Here is a 6493-nt window from a genome sequence, read left to right as displayed (position 1 = left end):
CAAAATTACAGTGACATATATTCAGACTAGGTGGAAAATTACAAGAAGACTTAGAATGCCAGCAAATGTTTTTATACATTCCCCAAGTTTTCTCTCCAATGCTCAAATCTTTCTTTCAAGCAAATGTAGCCTTTTTTTTTTTTTTAAAGAGATTGTATTTTTAAGTAATCTCTACACCCAACATGGGGCTCAAACTCACAACCCTAAGATCGAGAGTTGCTTGCTCCACTGGCTGAGCCAGCCTGGTGCCCTAAGTCTTTAAATAAGACTCCTTTTTCTAGTTCAAGGAGCTGTGATTTTTGCAAAGTAGCCCTTCAATTTAAGACACTTGGGGACAGGGGTGCCTGAGTGGCTCAGTCGGTTGAGTGTCTGACTCTTGATGTTGACTCAGGTCATCATCTCACGGTTTCTGGGTTCAAGCCCTGCTTTGGGCTCCTCACAGAGCCTGCTTAGGATTCTCTCTCTCTCTCTCTCTCTCTCTCTCTCTTTTTCTTTCTCTCTCTTCCTCTCTCTCCCCCCTCCTCCTCTCCCTCCTCCCTATCCTCCCTGCTCTCTCAAGATAAACTCTAAAAAAAAAAAAGAAAAAGTGGGGACGTTATATCCTTTATTGTAGAAAATTATTTTAATCATCTCTCTTGAAATATACCTCTTATTAGAATTCTCACCTAAAACATTTTGGATAGAATTTCACAAGTTAAACACGTGGGCCTATGGTTGGTAGGCCCCTCTTCCTGAATACTAATTTTTGAACATACTGATAGATGATTTAAATATTTGGTTATTTTTCTTTTAGAGCCAAGACACAAAAGTTAGTGCATTTTGAAAGGTGTTTTTGTTCCCATCTTTGTTTGTTTGTTTGTTTGCCATATTTTGATGATCTGCTTTTTTAAAACTTCAAATATAAACTATATCTTTAAATTACTGAATATTTCATCCATCCCCATATGTGAACATTCTACTGTGAATAAATTTCTATAGACCTTTATATAGATTGAGCTTTGTAGCTTGAGATGTTTTTAAGGAAAAACTATTTGGATGATAAAGAATGTCTAAACTTTTTTGGATTTTTTTTTTTTTTAATTTCTTGTCTCAAATACACAATTATTTGGGGGTGGTCACTCGTGGAAAAATACTGGCATTTGTGCTGAACATTTTATTTTACCATATATAGGTTTGTAGAATTTTTGCCAACAACTGGCTTTCTTAGTGGCTGTGCAAACACCCCTTCCCAGCTAGATATCCACTTTTTTTTTTTTTTTTTTAAGTATTTTTTATGCAGGGGAAGGAGGCAGCTCGCAGTCATAAAAGCTGGATTCTTTAATACGGGGGCTTGGCGGGGGTGGGGGAGGCATTTCACGAAAACTTAAGTCCATGTACAAATTGCAATGAATATTCCACAAGAAGGATGTCTCTGTGCTCTTAACTCATTTTTAAATTTTGCAGCAAAACATTTACTGGAAATGTCTAAACCAGTGAGAAAAAGTTGATGCAAATCATTAAGCCATTCCTTATGTTTTCTAATTTTTTTTAACGTTTTATTTATTTCTGAGAGGGGGGGGGGGGAGGGACAGAGAGAGAGGGAGACAGAATCCGAAGCAGGCTCCAGGCTCCGAGCTGTCAGTACAGGGCCTGATTTGGGGCTCGAACTCCCCAACTGTGAGATCATGACCTGAGCTGAAGACAGCTGCTTAACCGACTGAGCCATCCAGGCACCCCATGTTTTTTAAATTGGGAATTGTATGTTGGCTTTCAGTTTCAGTGTCCTTTCTGACTGCTCTGGTGTGTATTAAGTTCTTACTACAACTGCAGTGCATATCGACCTTCCCTAAGAAACCGTTTCCTGGGAGGTGAGGCCGGCCGCCATCAGCCAGCCCCAGGCAGGAAGTGTGGTGTGTGTGCATTTCTGTTTCGTGCATTAGTTTGGCTGGTTGTCACTAAAATCAGCTTAGCTTTTGTATTAGATTATTTCACCAACTGCTACAGTCCAAATGATCAAATCTTTGTACAATAGAAAATTATTTAAATTTTATTTTTCTACTGACATTTCTAATTCTGGTATAAATGTTTATCAATAAAGAATTTCAATTCTGTGAACTGGGACTATTATTTTTATATTCAGTGGCCAATGAACTGAATCTTGCAGTAACATCTGACTTAAATTTAGGGAGTTTTAAATAACTTACTACTTAACATATGTTTGGCTGTATTCCTTTTATGTTCAGCGTCTTACTAATTTATGGCAAAATTCTTGTTCAAAGGTGTGATTAAACTGTACTTAATATGTAATCTTGAGTCCTCTTAACTGCACTTTGTGGGCTAGATCTTATCAACTGGAAGCTTTTTGTATGAAACCACACTGGCATAGACAAAAGCTGATAAGATGTATGAAAAAGAAATATTTCAACAGTAAATTCACGTGACGAGAGGCTCCCAACATTGGTTTAGTACTCTTCATTGACATTGTAAGTCTTTTTCTGTTCTGCCATTTTCAGCATATTGGATCGGCCTCTTTGGGTAGCTTACATCATGGGCACAAGATGACCACTGTAGTTCCTGGCATTGTAGACAGACAATGTCTGGCAGTAGACTGCCCATCCACCATGTCTCTGTAGTTTTTATTGAAGCATAATATACAGTAAAGTGCACAAATCTCAAATGTGTAGCTTGATGAACGTATATGTGTTCACACATTTATGCTGAATACCACTCAGATCAAGGTACAGAACAATATTTAGCACCCCAGGAGAACTCCACATGCAGAGTTTGGCCAGAAGCCCCCAAGACTGTATGTATCCAGGACCTAAGAGGAGGAGCTTGTCTTCAGTTTTCAAAAGGTGATAACCCAAGATTGGACAATGGAAAGAGACTGTAGAAGAGGAGGGGCTGAAGGTGCTGAGTATGGGGGCACCTGGTTGAGCATCTGACTTCGGCTCATGTCTTGATCTCACAGCTCATGGGTTTGAGCCCCACGTCAGGCTCTGTGCTGACAGCTCAGAGCCTGGAGCCTGCTTCGGATTCTGTGTCTCCCTCTCTCTCTGCCCCTCCCCTGCTCACACTCTGTCTCTCTCTCAAAAATAAATAAAGGTGCTGAGTATGGTAGAGAGGACCCCACAAACTCTTGCTAAGACAACACAGTAATAATGAACCAGGAATCTTCTAGGGAGTTTGTACTCTGGCCAACTGGAGAGCCCTGTCTAAAGGGGCCAACCATTACTTAGTCCCTTACTTTATGGGATTTTGAGCCCAGTATGTCCAGATTTTCCAGTTTTTCAGGGGAAGTTGGAAATCTAGGTTGACATCTCAATTTTTAAGTGCTTGCAACAAACTTGAATTCACATAAAATGCTTTTCAGGTCAAACAATGCATGCCTTTGAGCTGGATTTGGGCTCTGTTAAACTATTTGAAATAGGGGCGCCTGGGTGGCGCAGTCGGTTAAGCGTCCAACTTCAGCCAGGTCACGATCTCGCGGTCCATGAGTTCGAGCCTGGCGTCAGGCTCTGGGCTGATGGCTCGGAGCCTGGAGCCTGGTTCCGATTCTGTGTCTCCCTCTCTCTCTGCCCCTCCCCCATTCATGCTCTGTCTCTCTCTGTCCCAAAAATAAATAAAAAACGTTGAAAAAAAAGTTAAAAAAAAAAAAACTATTTGGAATAATGGAAACTAGCTCCTACCCTGATTATCCTTAAAGTGGCTGGAAACTGAATTTGAACAAATGCATGGAGTGACAGTGAGCTGCAAAGAGACTGGGAGAAATGAGATGATGCTGGGGGAGAGTGTGTTGGAGAATTCTAACGCATCCTTTTCCCCGGGGGCAAAAAGCTACATCCCAGTTTGTCACTGCAGGGTCCATTTACAGTGTCCAAGGAAAGAGGCTGGCATGGTAAACTCCCAAATACTGAGTCCTAATTTCACATCTACTTTTCTCTTATCCTCCCATAAGGACGATCTACCTGAAGCACAGACCCGAATGTAAGAACTAAAACTATAAAGCTCAGAAGAAAACGAGAGTATGTTTTGTGATCTTGAGTTAGGCAAAGCCTTCTTAGATAGAACCCCAAAAGCACAAGGGACCAGAGAAAAATAAATTGGACTTGGTCAAAATTTAAAAATGTTATGCTTCAAAGGATGCCATCAAGGGTGTAGAAAGACACGCCACAGAATAGAAGGAATTATTCAAGTCCTATGGTTTATAAGAGACGGCTATTTAGAATATATAAAGAACTCTTAAAACTCAATAATAAAAAGACAAATGATGGGGCACCTGGGTGGCTCAGTGGGCTAAGTGTCCGACTTCGGCTCAGGTCATGATCTCGTGGTTCGTGGGTTCGAGCCCCGCGTCTGGCTCTGTGCTGACGGCTCGGAGCCGGGAGCCTGCTTCGGATTCTGTGTCTCCCTCTGTCTGCCCCTCCCCTCCCCTGCTCGTGCTCTGTCTCTCTCTGTCAACAATAAATAAATGTTAAAAAAGTAAGTAAAAAGACAAATGACCTGGTTTCAAAATGGGCAAAAGATCTGAATAGACATTCTCTGAAGAACATATATCATGGCCAATAAAGACATAAAAAGATGTTTAATATCAGTCATCAGGGAAGTACAAATAAAAACTACAATGAAATGCCACTCACACCCACTAGGATGGCTTTAATAAAAAAGACAAGGGGTTTGGCAAGGTGTGCAGAAACTGGAACCTTCAGGCATTGTTGTTGAGGTTATAAAATGGCACAGCTGCTTTGGGAAGCAATCTGGCGGTTCCCCGAAAGGTAAAGCATATGATTTCTATATGATCAAGCAATTCCACAGGTACATCCCAAAGAGAAATTACCTCTGAAGATGTGTTAAGTGAAAGGAGACAGTTACAAAAGGCCACATGTTGTATAATACCATTTACATGAAAAGTCCAGAATAGGCAAGTTTATAGAGACAGATTAGCCTGAGGCTGGGGATTGGGGAGAAATGGGTCAGAGGCTCATTTTTTTATGTGATGGCTGCACAAGTCTGAATTTACCAGAACTATTGAGTTGTGCACTTTAAAGTTTATTTATTTAGGCAATCTCTACACCCAACATGGGGCTTGACCTCACAACCCCAAGATCAAGAGTCACATGCTCTACCAACTGAGCCAGCCAGGCACCCCTGAACTGTGTACTTTAGATGGGTACATTTTATGGTCTGTGAATTATGTTTCAATTAACTGTTTTTATTTATTTATTTGTAATGTTTTATTTTATTTTTGAGAGCGAGTGAGAGAGAGAGAGAGAGAGCGCACAAGTGTGGGAGGGGCAGGGAGAGGGGGAAACACAGAATCTGAAGCAGGCTAGGCTCTGAGATGTCAGCACAGAGCCCGATGCAGGGCTGGAACCCATGAACCACGAGATCATGACCTGAGCTGAAGTTGGACACTTAACTGACTGAGGCACCCAGGTGTCCCCAATTAGGCTGTTTTTAAAAGTTTGCTGCTATAGTGCCACCACAGTGCCCCTTTTTAACATTTATTTTTATTTTCAAGCTAGTTAACATACAGTGTGGTCTTGGCTTCAGGAGTAGAACCCAGTGAGTGATTCATCTCTTAGATATGACACCCAGAGCTCATCCTGAAAAGTGCCCTCCTTAATGCCTGTCACCCATTCACCATAATGTCCTTTTAATCACAGGTGTGTTCATCTATTTCTTAGATTAACGCTAGGACTGGGTGACTCAAACCCAGACTAGTATAGAGTAACAATGAAGAGCAATTTTCAGCTGAGAAAAACCCTAAACCTGAACAAAAGGATGTTAATTGTTGCTGTCTCCTGTGTATCTGTTTCTGATTACTGCTTCCCATAATTGGAGTCTAATTAAGAAATATTTTTAATCTGATAAAATGATAGAGACCATAGGTGGCCGTACTTCCATGTGGATTAACTTGAAGGATGCACGTGGGTGTTGTCTGAATTCTAGGATTCAGTTGATTCTCGTTCACAGTAGTTATGGTTATAAAGTCATCGTGCACATTCAGTTAGCAGTACAGGGTTGGGTTCCTGTTAGTCTCCGGTCACAATCTTTTTTGTCAACTGATCAGTACATAATCTTGTTTCATGTGTGTTTCTGTTCAAGAACACCTTATTTAATACATCTTTCTCACAATAATTATGTGCAGTATTTTTATATAATAAAACACGGTTTCAATTACAGCATTTTTGTGTAACGTTCTCTACAATACTGAGATTGTATTACTTTTTTCCTCAGTCAGACACACACATGCAGTAATCATATGTAGTACATGTAGCAAACACACAGTATAACATACAATATTCACATAAACACAGAGTACGTCAACACATACTGTATATTTCACAGTAATGCAAATAGAGTGTGGAAAACGTTAGAGATTTCATTAAAACATTAACTAAAATCTTACTGTTGATGGAACTGCAGGATGTGTGATGCTACAGCACACAGTGTGGTTAAACCTCTTGACCTTGGTTTGCCCCACGATAACCACGGGGGAGGTAGGTGGAGT

This window comes from Felis catus, chromosome E2, assembly GCF_018350175.1.
Source record: "Felis catus isolate Fca126 chromosome E2, F.catus_Fca126_mat1.0, whole genome shotgun sequence".
NCBI lineage: Eukaryota > Metazoa > Chordata > Mammalia > Carnivora > Felidae > Felis > Felis catus.
This window is presented reverse-complemented; position numbering follows the sequence as displayed.